This window comes from Erythrolamprus reginae, chromosome 2 (genome assembly GCF_031021105.1).
Source record: "Erythrolamprus reginae isolate rEryReg1 chromosome 2, rEryReg1.hap1, whole genome shotgun sequence".
NCBI lineage: Eukaryota > Metazoa > Chordata > Lepidosauria > Squamata > Dipsadidae > Erythrolamprus > Erythrolamprus reginae.
Genome location: NC_091951.1, coordinates 104389840 through 104415674, shown reverse-complemented (window position 1 = coordinate 104415674; position 25835 = coordinate 104389840). Strand labels below are relative to the sequence as shown.

At 41.6% G+C, this 25835-nt stretch overlaps 1 long non-coding RNA gene across 2 annotated transcripts in view; it reads left to right on the top strand.

The window, feature by feature from the left end:
• The first annotated feature begins 6574 nt into the window (after positions 1–6574).
• Positions 6575–25835, top strand: part of LOC139160752 (uncharacterized) — a 95620-nt gene continuing 76359 nt past the window's right edge. Inside the window, exons 1-3 of one of the 2 annotated variants that reach the window (XR_011558005.1) lie at positions 6575–6596; positions 6919–7094; positions 18527–18565. This is a non-coding gene — a long non-coding RNA (uncharacterized lncRNA). Of the gene's footprint in view, positions 6597–6918; positions 7095–18526; positions 18566–25835 lie in introns of those variants that run through there. The other variant, XR_011558006.1, reaches the window with a different exon arrangement.

Sequence of the window (25835 nt, the reverse complement as noted above, 5' to 3'; positions counted from 1 at the left end):
TTATTTTTTAAAGACTGATTTATTATTGTTCTAGACAACTTAAAAAAATGAAGAAGCTTTTTAAAATAAATGCTTGTTCTGAAGAGGCGCAGTGCTATTGTATCTTCTTTTAAAAAGTGGAGAATAACTATACTTCCAGAAAGCCACATCAAATCTCATCACCGGCTCAAGGTTGACTCAGCCTTCTATCCTTTCAAGGTGGGTAAAATGAGGACCCGGATTGTGGGGGCAATATGCTGGCTCTGTTAAAAATAGTGCTATTGCTAACATGTTGTAAGCTCTTTTGAGTCTAAGGAGAAGGGTGGCATAAAAAATAAATAAATAAATAAATAAATAAATAAATATCTGTAAAAGTATAATCTGAAATTAACAGCATCCTGTTCAGTATTAATATAAGGCAGCTGTGTTAAACCCCTTGGTTAGCAATGGAAATTCTGATTCAAACTGTAGATGCAATTTGAGGATTACCCCTAATTACATCTATTTGGTTTTTAGTCCTTTATCTTCTCTTGTCATATCTTTATTATTGTTGTTGTTATTTCCATTTCCATTATGAAAGGCATCAGTGTACTACTTGGGGAATATGTTATAAGTATTAGTTTTTTTAGGTTTTTATTCCCCTTGGGATAATCTCAGTTTGAAAACGAAAAGTTACGTTTTTCTGTTTTGAAAAATTTTAACTAATGAGTAATTGTCATGTTTGATTTAGACTGCCTGAAACTGTGGAATGGAATTACAGTCAATTTGAAAACCCCCTTCTAATTCATATTCACATGGGATATATCAACAAATTATTCTTTCATTATGGAAATTTAATGTTTTCCTACCGTGTTTCCCCGATAGTAAGACCCCCCCGATTGTAAGACATATGGGGGGTTTCAGGGGGGTTGGCTAATATAAGCCATACCCCGAAAGTAAGACATATGTCTTACTTTCGGGGAAACACGGGGGTATTGCGGGGGGGGGAGCCCTGGGTCTTCCCCGCTGCACACGCTTTCTCGACGGGGAAGGAGGCTGAACCGCAGATATAACATTGGGAAGAAGGTGCAAGGAATTGCGCGAGGGGGGGATAGCGGCGGTGGTTTGGATTAAGCGATCGTAATCCCCCAAAAGGACGAACTCCAGCCTCGGAAGGCCAATGAACCGATGGCTATGAAATTAAGGCTTTTCTTTGAGAGAGAGAGAGAGAGTGGGGGATAGTCGTCGTCGGAGCGCTAAAGACCAGGGCAGAGAAAGCGCGAGCTGCATGCGGGAGAAGCGGAGGAGGAATCAGGCAAGCCGAATGGGAGCCTGTTCTGTGTGAGTCCGTTCCGGGTTTTGCTTACAGCCCCGGGCATTAGCAATAGCAGCGGCGGCAGGAGAGGCAGCCCTTTGCAATGTGGTCCGCCTGTCTCTGCACTTGCAGAGCGAGGATGTAGAGGTGGGTTTGCGGAGGAATTGCTGGCGGGGAATGGAGCGAGGGAGGGCAGGGGAGGGATTCCCATTCGGCTTGCCTGATTCCTCCTCCGCTTCTCCCACATGCAGCTCGCGCTTTCTCTGCCCTGGTCTTTAGCGCTCCGACGACGACTATCCCCCACTCTCTCTCTCTCTCTCAAAGAAAAGCCTTAATTTCGTAGCCATCGGTTCATCGGCCTTCCGATGCTGGAGTTCATCCTTTTGGGGGATTACGATCGCTTAATCCAAACCACCGCCGCTATCCCTTCCCTGGGTCTTCCCCGCCGCCCACGCAAAGGGGAAACCCCAATCTTCGCCTCCTTGCTGCTGCGCCGCTAAAAGGACCCTTTCAATTTTTTTTCCAATGTAAGACATACCCCCATAGTAAGACATAGGGGGGCTTTTGGGGGTTAAAAAAAAGTAAGACACTGCCTTACTATCGGGGAAACACGGTAAAACATTAAACTATCTAATATTATTTCTTTTTTTTCTGTTTCAGGATTGCATTTTTATTTTTTGTTATTGACTTTAGTATTTTGTTGCTTTCACCACTGTTTATTTTTTGTACTCTTTTGTAATGTTGATATTAAAAACAATAACATTGGAAGAAACACAATAGAAAAAAATCCTATTTAGAGTGTGCACACATTAAAAGAATATAACTGGAATTACTGAATCTAGAAAAGTATTTGAATTTTTAATCTTAGTAACCACATTAATAGTTTCAGCTATAGGAATGATTTGTGGGTTGGATAACTTTTGATCTGTTTAATCTTGAGAAGAAAACAGACGTTTATCTTTGTAGAAGGATACATCCAAGAATCATGGAAATCTGGCATGGCCTCTGTCTGGAATTACTGTGCGTTTGTCTGTGTGTGCTTTTCATGTGTTTTTGCTTCCCAGTCTAATCTTTCATTTCTGAATTTCTCCATGGTCTCCCATCCAAGTCTTTCCTAAATTTTTAGACCAGCCAAGGTCAGCTATATGCTGCCACCTGCTGTATTAAATTATATTTTTGTCTGAATTATTTCTTAATTTGCAGTCAAAACCTCTCCTTTCCCAGCCCTCTCCCCATCTTTATTTTTTACTTTATTCAAGTGGGTTGGAAATGTCTTCAATTTCTATTAGAAAATAATCAAAGCTAGTTGAACAATCCTTCTAAATAGTGTACTTGTTAGCTCTGTTTCAAGCCGAAAGGAAGTCTTGAACTGCATTCTAGACTCTGTGCTGCTTAACAAATTGATAATTTGGATGATTACAATGATTACAAAACTTTAGTCATGCTGACTCGTGCACCTACAGATGACATATAGATGGGAAGAGCAGGAAACTCCTTAGACACAGTATTAAAATTCAGTGGGAAGTTGACAAGCTTAACAAATGGGTCCAACTAGCCAGATGTACTTCAATGGGGACAAATGCAAAGTTCTAGATTTGGATTAGAAAAATCAAAGGCATATGTATGGGAGAGGGATGATACTGGACAGTTGAATATGCAAGAAGGATGTTGTGATAGATCACACGCTGAACGTCATCCCATAGCGTTGATGCATCTATGGAAAAAATATATATTCTATGAAGTATACTGTCAGGACCAAGAGAAAACATTGTTCCTCTTTGTGGGTCAGTCAATATCTAGATTATTGCATCCAGTTCTGGCATTTTAGAAAGTACAACTAACATCTGTAAATGAGCTCAAAACAAAGAAGATGGTGATTGTTGTGGTGGGCTTCAGGCCAGTTCCTGTGGCTGCTGATTTTGACGCAGAGGAGTGGAGGTTGTCTATTTGCAGAAGACCAATCTGGCTGCAGGATGAATCAGACAGTGAACCAGAAGCAGAGACAGGGAGCAGGAAGGGATTGGAGAGATAGAGAGGGGAATGGATTCAGTTCCTCTGAATCAGAAAGGGAAGAGTTAATGAGTAACCCTATTCTGAATGCTCGGATCCGGAGAATGCTGGGAATGCAAGAGCAGCTGTGCAAGGGCAGAAACAAATTATAGGGCACAGATGATAAGACTTAATGATGCTGCTAAAACCTTGAAAAAAAAGGGAGGGTTGGAGTGAGCTGTGTGGGGATTATCGTTTAGCTTTGTGGAGACACATTGATGCATCATGGTTTCGTTTTGGCTTTTGGATTTCTGTGAACATTTTGACACTCAAGCAGTGAATAACTAACTGGCTGACTTGAGTGAGTAACTCTGACCTTGTGGACTAATAACTCAGCATTGCTTTTGCATTCACGGAGGTGTACAGTCTGCTTTATTTTTACAAGCTTATGTGTTTGATTCATTTCTTTGTTTCTCAGGTGGCTTGAGGCCAGGCAGAACAGTGATAGTAACAGATTTGAAATTTATCAGATTTGAAGTAACAGATTTGAAACTTATCAAGGAGAGATGCAACCTAGAACTAAGAGAAATTTCCTAACAGCAAGAACAATCTTGTATTTTATGTACACCGAGAGAACATCACAAGAGGTTTTTAAGAAGAGATTGGACAGCCATTTGTCTGAAATGATACAGGGTCTCCTGCTTGAGCATGGGATGGGACTCCAAGGTCCCTTCCAACTGTTATTATTCTGTTATTAATTAAAGCTCTACCCATTTTCTAGTTGTGTCAAGTCTCATGCATGTACAAAAGCTTCAGTCATGATGCAACAGCTGCTCTCTTGCTTGTTATGAACCACTAAGGCACTCTGGATGGGACATTGAAAAACTGCAGGTTTTTTCCAATGCAGGAAAGAAAAGAATGATGACAAGATGGGTGGGAACAGAAAACAAAACCCAATGAGAAATGGTTGGAGGAACTAGATAGCTCCCAGAAGGTGTGAGGATAGTTCTCTTCTGTGAACTTATATATAAAAGACAGGGCAGAATAGTTGCTCAGAGTTGTTCCTGAAATGAGGACAAAAACAATGGTTTGCATTTACAAGCAGCTACAGTTTTTCTGAATGTGCAGTAACATAACAGTTACTTTCTGTCCACTTGATTGGATATTTCTAACAATCAACTGGTGGGCTTCTTGCTTCAGTAAGCATCTCCCTCTCTCCCCAGTTGCCAATCAGCTGGTCATAGAAGTTGTTTTGGCAGTGAGGTTGTGGAGTGCAACTGTTGAATTTTGAAAGCATGCTAAACCCACTGTCAAAACAAGATTGACAGCTGATTAGTAACTGGGAGAACATCACGTAAAATGGGAAGTATGAGAGCGCCAATTCTCATTTTATTGATGTCAGCCTTGCAAGGCAACCCAGGCAAGTACAACACAAAAAACTAGCTCTATTTTATTGTAAGGCATTGCATTAACAGACTCTTGCAAGACTGGAAGTACTGTGTATTCCTCCCCTGAGCCTTTATAGCCCAAGAAACTTAGGGAGGGTCCCTTCTGGGATGATTCCAAGGGAGGGATAAACTGCCCCTTATTCAACTATTGCCCTGATTGCAGCAATTCCCCTTTCTCCCAAGATGTTTGGCAGATTGTAGAGAACTACTTATAGGTCAGCCCCACAAGGTAGACTTGATTAGGAAGTCAATTCCAGGAGGAAGCCAAAAGTAATTTTATTGAGATTTATTACAATAACAAAATCTTACAAGTCTGCGTTGCATCTACTCCTCCTCCCTATAGCTGAATGAATACTGTAATACTGTGTATTATCTGGCCATTCTTCAGTCCCTTTTGCCTTAGGCATAATGGCTTTTGATGAGAATAAAAATTAAACAAACAAACAAATAAATGATCTCTGTCAAGGTCATCTTTCTTATTCACTACATTGAAAGTGCAGTTGCCACTTTGTTTTGATCTTTCTTACTGGAGGGAAAAGGGAAGGAATAGAGGCAGGATTCCAAGGGAAGGGAAGTGTGATTGCATCTGGTGTTGCTGCCTGAAGTGGCCAATAGGTGCTGGGTATTCCCACCCATTCCCCTCCCCTCACCCCAGGCCCTCAAACTGTAGTATAAACAGAATACAGTGAAGCGTGTCAAAATACACTCACCTTGAAACTAACAGAGATTACTTGCCAGCTGAGGGGGGAAATCATTCCTTAAAAATTGATCTTGTAGCCATCTTGTAAAAACTATTCATTCATGGGCTAGAAATCATTCCTGGGCTAGCAATGGTAATGTCATGACGACAGACATGACATGACATGTGAGAAAGAAACCACAAGGATACCCACCTAAGGGACTAATGTGATCTTATCCTTGCATTCAAATACTTCAGAGGCAACGATTGCCTGACTTCAGCATCTCATTGCAAGAGGTACCACTTGCACACACAAACACATTTACACACGCCACCATTCCTGAGGATGTCAAGGGGTGGGATATAATGGGGCGGAGGGCAAAAAGACTACTCTGCTCTGGTTACCGTGCCTAGCTTAGGTGACCTTATCCAAACAGGAGCAAACAAGTTGAAATTCCGCCCGCACACTTTAAGTGCTGGGTGACGGACCGCGAGTAGCGTCAGGTGAGAGAAAGCTTCGAAACTGGGTTCCTGGGCTTGTAAAGCAACGTGGCTTGCTTGCTTGCTCCGGCGCCCGATCTTGCAGGGTCTGGAAGGCGAAGCAGCCTTTTTCCCTCCTCCATTTCCTCCGAGGATTGCGACCTTGGCAAAGCAGGATTCCTGGCACGGGCGACGCGGGAAAGTCCCAGTAGCGCGACGCGCGGAGGGGAGCTGGGGCAGGAGCGAGGGAACAACTCGGACGCCGTTCCCCTTTGGCTTCTCCCCCCTCCCGCCAACACAAACCGGGGAAAGACGCAGCACGTGGGAAAGCCAAAGGCTCTGGTGGGGCGCGCGCAGGGGTGGGGGTCTTTTCTACTGGCTGGTTGGAGCTGCCGGCGGTTGTTTTCTTTGTAGCCGCTGCTGCCGCCGCCGCCGCTGAGGCGAGCTTGGTGCGCAACTCGGCTTGTGTTGCCTCAGCCAGCGCCGTCTCTTTCGCCAGGAATCCCGCAGGCAGGAAGCGAGGAGAGTGCCGCTGAGGCGCGGGGAGGGAAGCGCCGAGCGCCAGGGGAAACCCCGGCAAACGGGGCAAGCCGAGCCAGGACAGCGAAAGCGGGAATTTCCTTCTTTCTCCGAGACTGCCGGCCAGCCTGAGCGGCTGCAGCAGCAGGTCCAGGTGCGTCCTCCACAGCGATGTTTCCCCGGGCAAGGCGGCAGCGCCAGCATCCGGGTGAGTCCAGCACGCGCTGAGCGCCGAAAGCGGGGTGGACTTGTGACAGGCAGCAGCCCCCCCCCCTGAATTCCCGCTTCTTCGAGGATGCCCCGCACTGCCCGGGCGTGAGGAGGGCTTTCTCCCCGGGAACTACCCCCTCATCCCTCCCCCCCAAAAGGCGGTCGAGCTTTTGGGCTTCCTCCAGCCGAAGCTGCCCGTGCCGCTGGCCCCGCAGCAGGAGGCACCATGATTTCCTAAGGGGCTCGCTCGAGTCGCGCTTTGCTTCGCGCTTAACGCGGTCTCCCCTCCCCCCCTCTCCATGGAATTACCCTGCTGGAAGGGGCGCTGCTGAAGAACGAACTCGCGTTGCTCGGGACAGGCGAGCCCACCCCCCACTCCGCTTCCCCGAAAAGCACGTTTGTGTTCCATCCTGGACGCAGTTTGGAGAAGAGGCGCTCAAGCTGTGGGGGGAGAACTAAAAACCACAGACGACCCCCTTCTAGCAACCGAGGTGGGGTGAGTAGCCGGACTCGTTGGGGGACTGATCTGGAAATAAAGTTGGGGCGGCTGGGATCAAGTGAAGAAAGAAAGCGGAGGATCGACCAAGTTTTTTTGGATTGGCTTTGCAAGGAACGGGGGTGTTTTGTGACAGTTACTTGTAAAAAAAATCCGTCTCGTTGCTTCTCCGGGGATTTGATATTGCCCGGAGTTTGTGGAACGTTTCCAGCTTTTGCATCTTCTGTTTTGGGTACCGTGTCTAGAAGATAACAGATATTCACACCCCCCCCCCTTTCACCTCTCTCTGCTGTTCCTAGTGTACAGTATTGTGTGTGTGTATGTGTGTATGTGCGCGTGCTGACGGGCGTAAGGCGCGCGTTTTTACGCGCGGGAGTGCAGCTTCCTGATTTGCATTGCAAAGTGGAAAATCGAATCTTATAAATGCATCGACGGAATGTTGTATTTTTTTGGGGGGAAGGAGCTATTGACATTTGCGAATAAACCGACTTTTTTTTCTTGTTCGCCCGCTTTAAGTGGTCTTCTGTGGGTTTTCAGTCTCGGTTAAACTGGATGGGGAGTGCCTGGTAGAAGCCTAGTAAGAAAAGGAGGTCACTGCAAGTAAATCAAGGTTGCCTTGGGACAAATCCAAGTGCCCCGTGAAAAATCACAGTGAATAAGATTCTCCTACTTGTGTCTTTTTCCTCAGATAAACCTGGATGGATAGATCCATATTGTTCTACAGGTGGGGGATTTAATGTATGAGCAAAAAGGCTGGACTTCTATTTTTTTGAAGCTTGTCCTAGTTTCAAATAGCATTTAAAAGGGGTAAAAAGAATAGCATAACCTGCATTTCTTTTTAACCTCTGGTCAGAGATGTCACTTTCTTTGTAGGGTGGTGCTGTGCAATAATAAATTCCCAGCTGTATCACTCTTAAATGTCCCGAAAGAGTGGCATGGATTTTTTTTTGGGGGGGGGGAAGGGGCTGACATGCCATTTTGATTGAATGGATTGAAAATTTAAATAGGATGGGTGGGTTGATAAGTATAGACCTCTCTGTGAGCATTTCTCTTGCTTTCAGCAAAATGTTATGCAGCAATCCCTCTGGGAAAATAATAGCCTTTCAGTCACAAAATCTTTCAGCCATGAATTATACAACTCTGGATTGCTGGGTAGTTTTTTCAATAACTCACTTAATAATTTTCTGATGTCTTTCTGAGACTATTTGATTTTAACAGATCCAATGTGAAGTTTTTAACATCAGGGAAATCTGTCAGAATAACATGATAATGTTATAATAATATATTGGCAAAAGCATCTTACAAGCTAAGAGTGCAGATAGAAACTTACTTAAAGTTAATGGGTTCAGTTTGTGCTGCTATTTTTGAATTTTGTTGATATTTTGAAGGTGTTCTAGCATTTAGAAATCTGCCAATGGCTTAGAAGGAATAAGTTTTAAGTTTGACAAGAAACTTGAAAATGTCTACTGGATTGTACTAAAATATTCCCATGAATTTCCCTACTCTATAAAATCATCAGGTGTAAAAATCTTGTGGCATACATTCTGTTACCAAACAGTCCTAGCAATAAGATGAATTTAAATATTATGTTTTTCAATTCCTACTGATAAATATTAAGTTCTAGGACTTGGACTACTATCTATGAACAAAAGTTCTTTGCTATATTTCACATCTTTTCATTTTGATAGAATTTTGATGCAAATAAATGCATACTGGTGACAACAGAAGTGCCTTTTTGGCTGTGACCTCAAGCAGTAACTGAATGATCTCATTCACTTTTATGCAGTATTAGCATAACTTAAGTCACTATAAATTACATCCCACAGGTTCAGTTCTTTGAAAGCAGCTTACTATTGGAAGGAGCAGAAGTATTAACTGAAAAATATTACAAACTTTGGTAAAATTTTAAACAAGTATTGCAGTCAATCTATCACTTCTGATATGACCCAGTGGATTACATGGATCTTACTCTTGAGCACGCAAAGAATTACAGTTTTAGGATAGCATTTAAAAATTCCTTCCACCAATGGGATGGAAACTACTGCTGGATCATATAGCCTTTCCCGCTTGTAGTTTCCTGCCTCATTAATTTAACTCTGGAGGATTGTGAATCCCAAGGGGCAGATTTGAAGGAGGAAGTCTGCAAGATGAAATAACTTACACTATTGTGCAGGTTAAAACTACATAAATAACATTAGAAATTCCCTCTTAGACATTATAAATTTAGATTGCTTCAGAGATACAGTAATTTATTTTTGCTTCATAGTTTCCAAAGGAATGCATTTGGGAGCTTTGTGTGTGCTTCATATCTATTGATTTTTGTACAAGATTTCAGTTTCAATGAGAATATGATATTTAATAATTTTCTTATTGAGCACAATGATCTTTTGCTCTGAAATGCATCTATAGTTTCTTTTCCCAATATTCCATGATCTTTATTCCAAAGACACAGAGTATTAAGGGTACTGCAAAGGTCAAAACAGCAATGGAGCATTCATAGTTTTATTGCCTAATGCTGTTGATATAACAGAAAAACAACAACACATTATAAAGCTCAAAATAAGTTTTAGGAATTCTGTAATTTGAGAATGATTTAATTGTTTAATATTTTAAAGATTTTTTTTCTTTGGGGGAGAAACACCTATGTACTATATTAAGGATATAAGATCTTGAACTAAATTTGCTTTATAGGTATCAAATTCAGTTATAATTGAAAGGTTAACAAATACCTCCCCACACCGGAGGTAAATTAAGATTTTTGAACATACATATTTGGTTTCTATGCATGTTCACTTTTCAATTTTAATGATTTACTGCAAGCTGGAAGATCTGGAAAGAAGATGATATCAAGCCCATTTATAATATGGACGCTAAAGTGCCACTTGAACTAAGGACTTAACTTATAGACCAGGTAGACTGTGAGCGTGAGCTAAGATTTAGAACAGCCAGTCTAAAACAAATGGTGCTGCAAATTTAGATAAAAACAAGAGAACTAGCTTAAAATACAATGAGATATTACAAAGATTTGGAAGCTTCTGAGTGAAGAGCCATAGTGGACTGACTCTCAGTGTCATGGGCTAAAAGCCTCACTTTTAGAACTCGTAAGTAGGGGCAGTACTAAAATTAAACATAATTTTATTTCATTAATTTTAAAATTAATATTAAACATTGCTTTATATAGTTAACAATTTCTCCTCTGGTGCAGTAAAAACGCAATTTGGTAAAAGATAAAAAATTTGGAGTGTTTTGGGTAACTCTTTCTAAATCTTCATGTGTTTCTGAGGATTTGGGCTATTTAAAGAAAATATTGAAGTTTCTTACAACAGCAAAAATTGATGATGAAGCTGAGAATTACATCTGTACAACCCAAACAGCTCTAATATTTGGAGTCTTAACTGGCTGTGAGTTCATTTCTTTGCTTCCTCTTTGTCCCATTCATCTGGACAGCAGGGGTGGTAGCATTTGGCTGCGTCTATCTGAATTATATTGGGATTATAAGATATATAAAGATAATCAAGAGCAGTGCTGTGGCCTAGAGGTGAAGACACTTACCTTCCACTTGGAAGGTTGAGAGTTCAATCCTAGGCCGCAACAGATGTTTCTCTGCCAGGGTGCAGAGAGACGGAAATATCTGCTGTAAACTCTGTAGTCATCAGGAATAGCAGCAATGCTATTGCTCATAAAAGGGATAAGAGGGTCTTAAAAAGAGAAAATAATGATATAAAGGTAATCAGTATATGCTTTTCAATATCAATGTAAACTTCATAAATGTAATTAATAATGAAAATGTCAATGTTTAGTACAGTTGTTTATGTTGTCCATTAGAAAGCATCATGTAATAATAAAAGTCGAGTATGAAAAACAAATTTCTTGGATACATCATCCATCTGAATGTTGAACAAGTAATCCTCATTTAGCAACCATTATTGGGGCCGGCAACTTGCTTGATCAGCAAAATGGGTGCTAAGTGAAACCATAACTGCGTATGGTCTTCAACTTTTCTATTACAGACCTGCAACATTTGAAAATACGATAACTGATCACAGTTTTCATCCCTGTCATAACTGCAAAGGGTTGCTGTATGAAGCAGTTATAATCCACCCACCCCCTCATTCCATATACTCTTTTTCAGGCCATGTAGCCAAGGTAACAGAGTAGGGTTTAGCTCATAGAATAAAATACTTTTTAAAATTAGAAATACTTATTTCCGTTGGCTGTACTCCTCTCTCCCCTTGAATGCCTGCAACCTATTCTTTGCAGTAGTCATCATCACGTGATAAGTAAGATTGCATGATAAATGACTACCTTTTAGATGCATTAGCCAGCTTCTACCTTTTTCCTGCCACATTGTCATATTTTGAGACTGCCATGTGAAATAAACCTGCTACTTAGCTCTTGTATGTTTGGGCAGCTGATAATAAAAAGCTGTAAAATGAACAAAACTCATCAGGGCCTAGTTTTAAAATGAAAATCATTTAATGGGGCACTCTTCAAAATAACTGACAAGCTATTTTCTTTCCCCAGAAAACTATGACAACATGTTGCTTTAGACAATTTTAATTTATGTTTATATATTTTAGACTCATAGAATCAGTAAATCAGAACCTTAGAAGTCCCAAATGATACGGCAATAATACATCTTTATTTGTTATTTGATTTGGAAATATCATGCCAGAATATCTTGCAGAATGTAAATCCTTTTAGTATTAAAAAGTGTTGATGTGCATAATTTTAACCTCATTAAAACTTGCTGATCCAGAACATCTAATTATAACATTATGGCCTGAATTATTTGAACTAAATTCTCTTTTGGTTTGAGTAAATGCTGTTCTCCGTACTGAAGGAGCGGGTCCAGCAGTCACATGGGTTGCTCATGTCCAATCCGGTGGAACTGAGCCTAGTATTAAAAAAGCTTGCCGGATCCGCCCCTTCCCCAGAATTCGCTCAGTTCGCATATCCTGCGGTTGTATGTGATAGCTCGTTCAACATTCTAACACCTTCCCTTCGATCTTTCCTTCAAAAAAGTAGTAAGATTTATTGTCTTTATTTTATTACTTGCACTATTTGCGCCAGCCGTTTTAAAAAGGAAAAAAAGTAAAAGGCGGCTAGGCTTTTTTACTTGGGAGAAGTTGCGGTTTCGTTTTCCCCCGGCGGTTTTGCCGGTTACGATTCCTGCGGCCGCTTGTGGATTCTTCTAATCCCTTGGCCTGGAGGTCCTGGTGCAAGTATTTATCATTGGATTATTGCTTATTTATTGTATAAAAATATATTTAAGGGCTTATAAAATACCTCCTGCGGAGTGGGACGCCTCTAGTCTCCTGGACTTAGTCGATCGCTTTTCCCTTAACAAATTCTACGAAGCGATTTTTTGGCGCGAAGGCCTTCGCGCCCTTTCTTAAAATATCTAGGCCTCTCGTGTTGGCCTTCTGCCAGCCGCGTAGGCCTCAGTCCACCGCGTGGATCCGGGAGCGGGCCTTGGGGGTCCCAGGCTAAATTCTCCACCGGCCTAGCCTCCAACCAGAGTGCCTTGGTTTTACTTAATTGCAAAGTTTAGGGAGGCTGGCCCCGCTGGATTTGGGGGCACGAACTCTGGGTTTGCCCAGATTGTCCTCACGTTTCAGCAGCTTCGAGGCCTCGAAGCAGGATCCATTCCTCTTGGGAAGTCCTTGAAATCTTCTCCTTATAATTTAGTTATTGGCTCAGCCTTGTCTTCTGTTAATTGTCAGACTATGGCTACTTTTCCCAAGAGAGGCACAACTAAAGGTCCCAGAGAGGCCAGGCCTACAGGCGATGAGATTACTAGTATCCCCCAGGCCTCTTCCTCCTCTTCTCCAGGGGCCCGCCCCTCGACCAAGGTCACCAGGGCCGAGAAGAGAAGGGACCTAGCCCTACAAAAGATTCATGATAAATCAGCAAAACGTTTGAAAGTGCAGGCCCAAGTAATCAGTAGTCAAGACCCACCAGAGGCCTCTAGTCTGCCTCCTTCTGGGGTCCCTGTGTTATCTCTGGATGAGCCAAACCTAGACAGACCCCAACCTAACCTATGGGGCATAGGTCCAGAGGAACCAGATATTATGGAAGATTCCCCCCAGCCAGGATCCTCCCAGGCCTTTAGGAATTCTTCTGCCATTTCTGCTGATATTTCCAGTTTACCTCCTGAGTTCCAATCTATTTTTGCTGTGTTGTCCAAAGCCATTGATGCCAAACTCTCCTCCATCAATGAGCTTCCTTTACCTCTTCCTCCTTCTCGTTCCTCCCGTCCCTTGGGTTCTTCCCCAGCGGTCAGAGCTCCTATTCAGGATGACTCAGAGTCCTCCCAAGATGAATATGAGGATGTAGAGGAGGATGAAGACCCTTTCCAGGGCTTATCAGAGGATGAGGAATCCCAAATAAAGGTCCCTCCTCCTATTACTATTTTCCCTTCTCAACTATTCAAATCTCTCCTCCTCAAAGCTAGAATTTCTACGGGATTAGCGGCCCAGGAGAAACAAGCCTCCACTTCCACTGATCCCCCGGAGGAGAATTTACCTTACTTCACAGAGGAACAGGAGGATAACGAGGTAATCCCTATGCCTAAATTATTTAAAGATGCCTTACTTAAACAGTGGGATTTTCCAGCCTCTGGCCTTAATCCCTCTACCAAGGACAGAAAGTTGTATAAACTCTCCTCTTCCTATGAAGAGCTTCTATCTTTTCCCAAACCAGATGAACCTGTCAAAATTCTTCACTCGGCAGCGGCTGTGCCAGGCGAGGCGGAGGAAGTCCTCCGTCCAGAGGACAAGCGCATCGAGCAAATGCTCAAAAGAGGATTCTCCGCTGATTCCTGGGCCATTAAAAGTTCTGCAGCAGCCTCCTTCTTCTCCAGAGCCATGCTGCTGTGGCTTCGCCAACTTCAACAGCACATTCCTCCAGATGACTTGAGAGGTCAACAAGACTTCAACAAGGTCTTTGCAGCTGCCCAGTACGTGGCTGATGCCACCTTACAATCTACTAGATTTTCTGCTAAGTCTATTGCAGCCTCTACAACGGCAAGAAGACTCCTATGGATTCGCCCTTGGCAAGCGGGAGTTCGCCAAAAGTGGCAGTTATCCCAGGGCCCCTTAAAGCGCGACCTTCTCTTCGGTGATCTTCTGGACCCTCTCCTCACGGAGACCACAGACAAGAAGAAGGTTTTGGGTCCAACCACAAAAAAGGTTACTAAAACGCAGTCCTTTCGTCGCCCAGGGCGCCAGCAAGATCAAGCGGCTTCCTATCAGAGATCTCCAGGTCAGTATTCCCCCCGCTTTCGTTCCCAAGGTAGGAACTCCAGGGGTAGGGGTTTTCGTTTCCAAAGGGGAGCTGCCTCTAACAGGGCTTCAAAAAAACCTAGATGGTAACCTTTCCTCCATTCCCATAGGGGGTCGCCTAGCTCATTTCGCTGCAAATTGGCGTCTCACCTCCAAGGACCCTTGGGTCATTGACACTGTTCAAACAGGCCTTCTTTTAGAATTTATTTCTCCTCCCCCTAAACGTTTTATTTCCTGCCCTTCGCCCAGGTCATCCTCAGATTGTAACCGTATGGAGGAGGCCATTTCTCATCTATTGTCCATTAGAGCCATTCAGCCGGTCCCTTCCGGTCAGAAGGGCCTAGGTTTTTACTCCATCCTATTTATGGTTCCAAAGTCCTCCGGAGGTTGGAGAGCCATTTTGGATTTAAAGAAACTAAACCTATTCATCAAATATAGGAAGTTTAAAATGCACTCCTTGTCTTCTATTTTGGCCGCCATTCACTCGGGAGATTTCATGGTCTCCTTAGACCTCACTGAGGCCTACCTTCACATTCCTATAGCCAAATGCCACAGAAAATTTTTACGTTTTTCCTTTCAAGGCAGGCATTTCCAGTATAGGGCGATGCCATTTGGCCTTTCCTCGGCCCCTCGGGTCTTCACAAAGCTCTTGGGGTCCCTGGCGACCTATATCCGGGCGTCTCCCATCCACATTTTATGTTATCTTGATGATATTTTAATTCATGGGAACTCCCTAGAGAGAGTGAAATCAGACCTTTCTGTCACCATGTCAGTCCTTCAGGACCATGGGTTTTCCATTAACTTTGAAAAAAGTCACCTCCAACCTTCCACTTCCATTCCTCACCTGGGAGCCATTATTGATTCAAAATCTTCCCAGGTTTTTCTCTCTCCCGAGAGAAAACTCAGTATTGTGGAGTTAATTTCTAACATTTTATCTAATCCTTCAGTATCCATAGTTACTCTATCTTCCCTTTTGGGGAAGATGGTGTCATGCATAGGCATCATTCCCTGGGCTCGCCTTCATGCTAGGGAACTCCAGTGGCTTCTGTTGCCTTTTCAGAGATCGGGGCACAGCAACTCAAATCGACGCATCGTCATTCCACTGAGTGTTCGCAGATCCTTCAAGTGGTGGAAGTCTCCGGCCATGGACAGAGGATCCCCGTTCAGGTGCCCGGATCAATTTGTCATCACCACAGATGCCAGTCTATCGGGATGGGGCGCCCACGCCCAGGGGATGATAGCCCAGGGCACGTGGTCCCCGGAGGAAGCTTCCAGGCCAATAAATTGGCTAGAGTTAAGAGCCGTCTCCCTGGCTCTGAAGCATTTCTCTCCTCGCATCCCCAACCGGCACGTTCTCATTCTCACCGACAACATTGCCACAAAAAGCCATATCTGCAGGCAAGGGGGCACGAGATCCAAGGCTCTCATGAGGGAGTCCCTCAAGCTGGGCCTTTGGGCGGAAAAACATCTCCAGTCGCTCCTAGCCGATCACATCTCGGGGAGTCTCAACATCCAGGCGGATTGGCTATCCCGAGCAACGATAGACCCAGGAGAGTGGAACCTCCATCAAGACCTGTTCCATCAAATCACCCTCAGATTCGGCCTACCAGTCCTGGATCTCTTCGCGACCAATGCGAACGCCCAACTCCCTCGCTTCTATTCCAGATTTCCATCCCCGGGAGCGGAAGCGATCAATGCCCTCCGGAGTCCATGGCCTCCAGGCCTACTCTATGCATTTCCTCCAATTCCAATCCTCCCGGACGTGATTCACAAGGTCCTCACCGAGAGGGCCCGAGTAATCTTAATCGCCCCTCATTGGCCCCGCCGGCCCTGGTTCGCAGATCTCCAACAGCTGTCCGTCCAGGACCCTTGGCGACTCCCCGTTTCGGGGGATATGCTGCGGCAGGGGGCCTCTTTCCATCCAGACCCGGAGTGGTTCCACCTCACCGCCTGGCTGTTATCAGGAGAGATTTAGAACTGCGTGGGCATGACCCCGATTTAGTGGAGGTCATTCTAAAGGCCAGAAGGGGCTCGACCAATCGAATCTACGACCACACGTGGTCCAAGTTTCACCAGTGGTGTCTTCAGGAAGGTCTCTCCCCTCTGTGCATCCCCATACACAGAATTATTTCCTTCCTTATGCAAGGTTTCCATAAAGGACTCTCCACCAGCACCCTCCGGCGTCATCTGGCAGCCATTTCATCTGTCCTAGGGGGCCCCCGCAGACAGCCTCTCCGATCCTTCCCTGAAGTTCAGGAATTCCTCAAGGGCATAGCCAACCTCAGACCTTCCAAGGTCCACAGGTATCCATCCTGGGACTTGCCACGGGTTCTCCACTCCCTCACGCAGGCACCATACGAACCCCTAAAATCGGCGTCCCTCAGGTACCTATCCTTTAAGGTAGCCTTCCTGGTGGCCATTACCTCTGCCCGACGCATTTCGGAGCTGGCTGCCCTCTCAATCAGGCAGGACCTTTGTCAATTCCATCAGGACAAGGTAGTCTTGCGACTGGACCCCACCTTCTTACCCAAGGTCAGTTCCATGTTCCACAGATCTCAGGATATTGTCCTACCTTCCTTCTGCCTCCAACGAGACCATCCCTTGGCAATTAGATGGCACACCCTGGATCTCACCAGAGCGCTGAGAATATATATCCAACGCACAGGACCCTTTCGGAGGTCAGAAGCACTTTTTGTAGCCTATCATCCCAGAGTCATGGGGGCCAAAGTGTCTTCAACAGTAATAGGCCGTTGGATCAGAGGGACTATATCTAAGGCCTATGAGTCGGCCTCCCTCTCAGTTCCAAGGAACATCACTGCGCATTCCACCAGGAGCGCAGCCACCTCGGCCGCTTGGGCGACTCAAGCCCCGTTGGAGGAGGTCTGCAAAGCAGCCACTTGGGCCTCGCCAAATTCCTTCATCAGGCACTACAAAATTGATTCTTACGCTTCAGCGGACGCTGCCTTCGGCAGAAGGGTACTCCAATCCGTTATCTCACACGATAGCAAGCTAATCCCACCCTAGGGACCATCTATTGGGTATGTCCCATGTGACTGCTGGACCCGCTCCTTCAGTACGGAGAATAGGCGTTGATTGCTTACCTGAACGCCTCTTCTCGTACGGTGAGCGGGTACAGCAGTCACTTCCCGCCCTTGTATGTGTCTTCTTTACCTTTCTATCTCTTTCTTCCTCTAACAATGAGAGTTGAACACTACAGAGCTTCACAACTGAGCCTAGTCTATGGATTCGCGAATTCTGGGGAAGGGGCGGATCCGGCAAGCTTTTTTAATACTAGGCTCAGTTCCACCGGATTGGACATGAGCAACCCATGTGACTGCTGTACCCGCTCACCGTACGAGAAGAGGCGTTCAGGTAAGCAATCAACGCCTATTTTATTGAAGCTGCTAGCTTTCATTCATACTTACGTATATGCTATCCATTTTTCAAGATGCACTGAATGAGAAAGACTTTTCTAATTGAGTAAGAACTGGAATCGTTCATGGTAGATATATTTAAAACCATTTTTGATCTAATTATTCTTTAAGTTTCAAAAGAGGGAATGAATGTGCTTCTTTTATAAAAGTCTGCAGTTCAAGAAGAAACTTATTGCTAACCAGGGTCTTGAAGAAATGTCTAATACATATATAAATAAAACTTAATAGTGGCATGCTACATAAAATGTCCCAAAACTGGGCAATATTATTCTTGTTGTTAGCAGAAATATATACTATTATATTCTGTTAAGTGATATGAATGGCTGAGTAGAAACAAAATAAGGGAATATTGCAAACAATCTTTGGACTATCTGGATAGCTGCGAACGAAGGAGGATGGTGAAAGTTGGGAAAATATATTTTGTTTAAAATACCTGATATGAGTCATATATTCAAATGTATATGATAGCTGGTTTGGTTTTAAGCCGTGGTTAAAGGAATTCAAGTTCTAAAGAACTCAAGTTCTACTCCTGCTTTGATGCATGAAACCGAGTGACTTTAGCCAATAATTCTGTCTCAGCTCTAGAAAGTGCTGATGTCCAGGTGATTCAGGCATCATTTTGGTTGTTTGAAGACTGCATTGACAACAAAAAAAGAACATTGTATTGGCAAAAAAGTATAAGTTGTTCCCCTGCTTCATTTTGATTTCCTAGGTCTGGGGTGATGAACCTATGGCACACATGTCATCGCTGGCTGCTCTTCTGGGTTCTGTCACATGCTGATCCAGCGCTCATGCGCACCGACCCGCTGCTCTCTTCTGGGTTCTGGCATGCACATGCACACATGTGTGCAACAAAACATGGAAGTGCATCTGGATTCTGCATGCATGCACACTGGCCAACTGCCCTCTTCTGGCACTCCAGCATACTTCAGTTTTGACACTCAGTGCTGAAAAAGTTAACCATCACTGTTCAATGTTTTCATCCTTAAAATTCCCAGCTTTGTTATTCCAGTCTCCAACCCCAGCTGCTTGGTTGTGAATATTAAATTGAACTGAACACTAAACTGCTCCTTTTTTCTGCTTCAGCCAATGTTGCATCATAGTATTATATCTAAGTGCTGTCTTTGCTGCTTTATTCTTCCTGACCTTGAAATCAATGAGTTCATTGTTTTTTTGTTTCCATGTGTGTATCCTGAGTAGCAAATTATGTTAACTTCTCACTGAAATATCCAATTCCAGTTTAATTGATTAATGCCTGATGTCAATCTATAGTCATCTTTCACTGTGTTGAGCATTCCCGTGTTCATGTTTATTACATTGTGTTCCACTGTAATTTGTTCTTCATAACTTCAGATTTTCTTTTTCTATATGACAGCATCAGACATCCCAAATGTTTTATTTAGCTCATCATAAATACCATTAGTACTCTGAAAGATCTTCACCTACTCCTCAGTAGCATGTTGAATATTATTTGAACTGAAAGGACCACCCACCACCATCACACTTTTTCTTGTATACCCATGTGGTTTTCTTGGTCAAATAGAGGAGTTTTTCCCATTGTCTTTTCCCACAGGGTATTAAAGCATTTAAGAAAGAAAAAAACTGAAAAAATATTAATTTTGTAGAAAAGGAATGTTACATATTGGAAGATGACTAAATGAAGCAAAACAAATGAAGCAACCCTGTTAGTGAACTGCTTAAGGCATCAAGCTAAAAAATGGGAAACCATGAGTTCTAGTCTTGTTACAAAGTCTTGGTACAAATTTAGATTATTTTGAGCTAATTATTCTCTCCTAGTGTAAGGAGGTTGTTGTTATTGTTCAGTCACTAAGTTATGCCTGACTCTTTGTGACCCCCATGGACCATAGCAGGCCATGTTCCTGTGTCCTCCCCATCTCCTGGAATTTGCCCAAATATATTTTCATTGCATCAATCACACTATCTAACCATCTCATTTTTCCTTCTCCTTTTGCCTTCAATCTTTCCCAACCTTAGAGTTTTTTCCATTGAGTCCTATCTTCTCACTAGGTGGTCAAAGTATTTGCAGGCCCTAAATTCAGTTACAGGCCCTAAATACAAGACAAGAGCAAACCTTTTCTGTAAATATTGCCAAAACAATTTCAGGGACTAATCCAAGCAATTGTCAGAAGTCCAAAAGTAACAAAAACGGCAAAACATATAAACACAGGAAAAAGCAAAAGTTCCACTAAAATGTTTAAATGTCAAATGTATAGAACTATTATTTCCTTGAAAAACTTGGTGACATATATTAAAGATTAGTTTAATTCATATTTTTTCAAAACTTTATGATGTCAAATATTTTAATAAATTTTCCTCTATTCTTAAAAATAATTCTTTCTGTATGCCTTTTTAATTTGGTTAGGGTCACTTTCATTTCAGAGATTTTTTGTGATTCTTTGAAAACTTTGTGTTGTTTGATACTTCGTTGCTGTTCCTTTATCTCTGGATCACTGACATTTTCTTCTCAATTTAGTCACAAACAGTGTTATGTTACTGGAATATAGACATTTGCAAAACAGTAATTTGAATAACTAGGACTGGTGTGTACCAATATTGAACAAGTTATCCAATACCAGTCTGGAACGTGATATATTGCTTTCAGATATAATTCTGCAGAAAGTATTTATTTACAGTTAAATCATATAAAAATCTACTCAAAAACAAATCTTAAATGGATTCAATAGGTTTGTCTCTCTTTTTACAGTGAATAAAACTGAAGATGTATTAAAAATGTTTCTCCATTTGTTAAATAGAAACATATTTTAGAAATTAGATAATTGTCCTTAATGATATTGAATGTGATTTAGAGATGCTTAGTCATTGTAAATTCTTCTGTACCAAGGAAGACTAATCCTTTTGAGTCAGATATAAATGTTGTATTTCAAATAAATTACTGTATGCAAATAATTTAATGAGCAGTGTGTAGCAACAATCACACAATTAAGATCCAATTCATAGTGTTAATAGCATGAGAGGTGGTTTTTTTACATTTCCCACCAACAGAATCCTATCACCGAATTTCTTTCAAGTAAGAATAAATCCTATGACATTCAAGATGTAATTTTATATCTAACTTTTTTGAAATGCGATATTGAATTCTGGTAGATTTAATACAGGTAATTAGAGTCATAGTTTGTATTTAGTCATGTTTGCTTTTCGAGTTTACTTTTATTTATTTATTCAATATACAGTATATGGCTGCCTATTGCAAACAAGTGATACTAACAGAAGAGAATATTTGGACTTCAGGGATAAATAGGGAGGTTCTTGGTGCTCTCTAGCTTGGTAGATTTGTTTAGATTTTTCATTAGCAAAGAAAGTAACATCAGCAGTGGCAGAAAGGAATGGGGCTTTTATTTTTATATATTAATGGCTTGGTGTTTCTTTGATTAGGTTGTTGTTTACTGTTATCTTGTTTATCTGTGCTGGTAGTTCCTTGATTGGAGTTTTTCAATCAGAATAGAGCTGGAAGGGACTTTGGAGACCTTCTAGTACAATCCCCTGCTTAAGCAGGAGACCCTATACCATTTCAAATATGTGGCTGTCCAATCTGTTCTTAAAAATCACCCATAAATTCTGGTGGCAAACTGTTCCACTGGTTAATTGTCCTCACTTTAGGAAGTTTCTCCTTAATTCCAAGTTGCTTCTCTCCTTGATTAGTTTCCATCCATTGTTTCTTGACTTGCCTTCTGGTGCTTAGGGAAATAAATTGATTCTCTTTTCTTTGTGGCAGCCCCTCAAATATTGGATACTATCATGTCATTCATAGCCCTTCTTTTCTCTAGACTAGCCATATCCAATTTCTGCAACCGTTCTTCATATGTTTTAGATTCAAGGTCTTTAATCATCCTAGTTGCTCTTCTCTGCACTTTTCCCAAAGTCTCAACATCTTTTTTTTGTAATGTGGTGACCAAGACTGGATGTTGCATTTCAGGTATGGTCTTACTAAGGTTTTATAAAGCGGTACTAATACTTCTTGTGATTTTGATTCTGTGTTTCTGTTTATAGAATCAAATATTGTATTAGCTTATTTGTTTACCACTGCATACCATTGGCTCATTATTGTGCACTTATTGTTCATTATTGCTCACTCGGTATTGTTCACTTGACTGCAGGACTAGTATTAATTTTGGTGGTAATCTCTGCTCATATGGGTTGATTGCTGGTGAAAATATGTCTTGGTCTTTTTGTTTCCTTTGGGGATTTTTGATTGACTCTTTTGAATGCTATGTGGATGTTGTTTATTTCTATATGCCTTTGATGGCCAATTTGTCTGACTGCCAGGGCTTTAGGAGTTTTCATCATGTCTACTTACTGCTAGCTGGTTTTCATGGAGGCAGTCTGCTAGTCTTCTGCTTGTTTGCCCTATGTATAGTCCTTGCACTATATGTTGTGGAAAACTCCTATTTTTTCTTTTGGGGATATTGGATCTCAAACTAATTTGTATCATGGATCTTCCCCTGGATCCCTCCTGGGAAATAAGTTCAGAGGAGGAGAGAGAAGGAAACATGGAGCCAAGTGGGGTCTCAGAACAGGGACAATGCTTTGTTAGATAAGCTATGTATAGGCCCCCAAGATAAGATAATCAAAAATTTTTATGGCTATTTAAACTACAACGACTTGGACACCTTTAACCAAAAACCCAATGTTAAGAAATGGAACCGCGACCTTAAAAAAGAGATAACAGAGGAGGAATGGCAAATAATTTGGACAAAGAACTATAAACTGACTATTGCCACCTCTTATAAAGAAAACCTGGTCAAAATGTTTTACCGTTGGCATATTACCCCAGTTAAATTAACCAAAGTGAACAACAAACTTTCACCAATCTGTTGGAAATGTCAACAAGAATTGGGTACCTACTTTCATCTATGGTGGGAATGCAATAAAGCCAAAACCTATTGGGAAATGATTGGAAATTGGATTGAAGAAATATTAAACTTGACGCTTGATAAGACCCCTGAATGTTTTCTACTAGGTATAGTTAGGCAAAAATTGTCGAAACCCCAAGCTCATCTAATCATCCACTTAACTACCGCAGCAAGACTAACTTACGCGCAGTGGTGGAAAAATGAAGACCTTCCCCCAAATGAAGCAATATTAAGGAAAATAATGTACTGCGCAGAAATGTCAAAACTGACCCTATTAGTCAGGAACGAACCGTTAGATACGTTTAACAACTGTTGGGACCCTCTCTATAAATGGATAGGTAGCAACAGAGAGACCAATAGGCTTTAAGGGGAAAAAAAAAATGAACTGACACAATTCCGGTATAAAGGACTTTATTATCTAATATTATTACACGAGACTGTATATGTATTTAATTATGTAAACTTACAACTATTACTGATAACTTCTTAACAAGATTTGTAAACGCAACACTGGTATTTATCATTTTTGATAATCTAGCCGAAATATGTTACTGAGCAATAATATCTTGACCTAATTTTCGTTTTCAACTCAACCCCCCTGCTTATTCGCCGATATTGTTACCAGTTTTGTTTTTGTTTGTATGTTTTGTTTTTTGTTTTTTGTCTTCTTTCATTGTACCATATGCTGTATATATGATGTATATGTTTACATTTTAATAATAAAATATTTTAATAAAAAAAAAAAAAAGAAAAAAAAGAACAGGGATTGGTGAGTTTGAGCCTGGTGGAACATCTGATCAACAGCCAGGTGGTTCGGATGAGTAACAGGCTAAGCCTGAGCCAAGAGCGCTGCAGTTGCAGCAAGTTCATCAGGAGGCTCCAGGTAAAGGGACAAAGAGCAGCTGGCTGCCAGCAGTTAGTGATGAGAAGAAGGTGGAATCCATACCTCCTCCCAATCCGAGGATGCACAGGGTGGATAAGGGAGAGACACAAAGCCAGTTGGCTCTATTATTTGTGAGGAGACAATCTTGCTTCCTGTGAAACACCACATGGCATAGAAACATAGAAGACTGACGACAGAAAAAGACCTCATGATCCATCTAGTCTGCCCTTATACTATTTTCTGTATTTTATCTTAGGATGGATATATGTTTATCCCAGGCATGTTTAAATTCAGTTACTGTGGACTTATCTACCACGTCTGCTGGAAGTTTGTTCCAAGGATCTACTAGCATCACCTGTTTAACCTTGCTGTTGTGTTCGCATTTACCATACATTTGTACTGTTTCAGGTGAAATGCAACAATCAGTGTGTAGCAAAAAGGAAACAAAAGGGAAAAAACCAAATACTTATAGCAAGAACCCCCCAAAGGAGGAAAAGTCAATTAATCACAAGTTTCAGATCCGCATGACAAATAATCTACAGGTCTCAAATTTCATTTTGGGTCATATTGACCCGAGCAGAACAGCAAGATTAATCCCACCCTGAGGAATTGAACATCACTGGAACAACATGTCTGCTTTCCTGCTGTATGTTTTCATGTATCCCGTGACTTTGTGCTCTGACTTTTGGATTACTGCCTTGGACTTTGTGCCTTTTGGACTGGACTTGCCTAGTTCCTCTTGTCATACCAGGTTTTGAGGATGTAGTGTGACAAGAACTGTTTAATGTGCATGCCACCCAAAGACCTGTTTGGTTCAATGTCTGTGCCACCTGAGAACCTTTTTGGTGAGGTGTGCCTTGAATAAAGAACTTTTTGTGGTGTGTGTGTGTGTGGAAGGGCAGGGTAGCACAGTCTGGCTGCTAGGGTCAAACAATACTGGATGATAAACATTCATAAACTCATTTTAAATCAATTAAAACAAAATACAAAAAGTAAACACCTACAGCAGCTGAGAAATATTATGAGCCATAGATTATAACACAATCAAGAAATGGGGCTCTTCACACAGTCAAGGCACATTATTCTAAACAACCCTTGGAGCAAACTCTGCTCAAGTCCTGGAAATGCTAATAAGAAAGAAGGTTTTAATTCAGTCTAAGAGACCTGTGCTGAAACATCAGTTGAATGAGAAAACAAGATTTAAGCAACATGTCATACACTATACTAAACTAAATATATATTCTCTTTAAGTATCACAAAGTCTTTAAAAAGCTCCTTGTACTTTGATGTCTAGGATCCACCAAGCTTTTTATACCTTTCTTTACAGATTTTTCTATTAGCTGTGTTTATATAAAGATTATATTTTTCAGAAATAATGCTTTAATCTTATTTTCAGTAAGATTTTAGTTATCAAACTGGGAATGAATTCAGAGCTCAAATATTTCCAAAGTTATTGGGGGATGTAAATTTAGCCTTTTTGATGCATCATTTCTTGCATCTGTCTTTGGTAATGGGCTGTTCCTTCCTTGCCCAATACATGTTGCTTTTTATTTCCAGGATTTTATAAAGATCTGTATGTACAGCGATCTTTTTCTATGAACATAAATAATTGATTGTACCTAATTTTATTTGACCAACATGTACGTCTTCCAATTATATAATGACTTTATCTTCTCCTATATGATCCTTGCGTCTTCCATGTTTGGGAAACCCTCTTGAGCAATTTTGAAAGTGTAAAAGAAGATTGAGTAGGACTGTGAAATTCTTATTATGCAAATTGACCACTGAATGGAATTACTGCACTATCTGTACAAATTATATTAAGACTATTTTAAAGTTTCAACTGCCTGCAGCATTGACTGGTGTTAGTTCTGTACAATATTTTTCAATTCAATGAGAACACTTTGAGTGTACACTAACCTCTTTTCTGAAGATAAAAACATAGTTGCCATACAGTTAACTCATTATTTGATACCAAAGATACTGAATTTTGGACAAGAAAGTCTCAGTTTGTTTATTTCTGTTTCAAAACATTTTGCCTTTATTTTATTATGCCTTTTAATTAACAATCAATTGTAAATAGCATTGATTACAGTATTTCTGCTTGCCCTTTAGCCATAATTCATTCCCCACTCTCTTGTTTAAAATTTATTTAAAACTACTGAAATTACTTAGTTTTTATTAGTCCTCTACTAACTTTGTCAAAGTATTAAACTCCACATTGAAGGCATAATTGATCTTATATA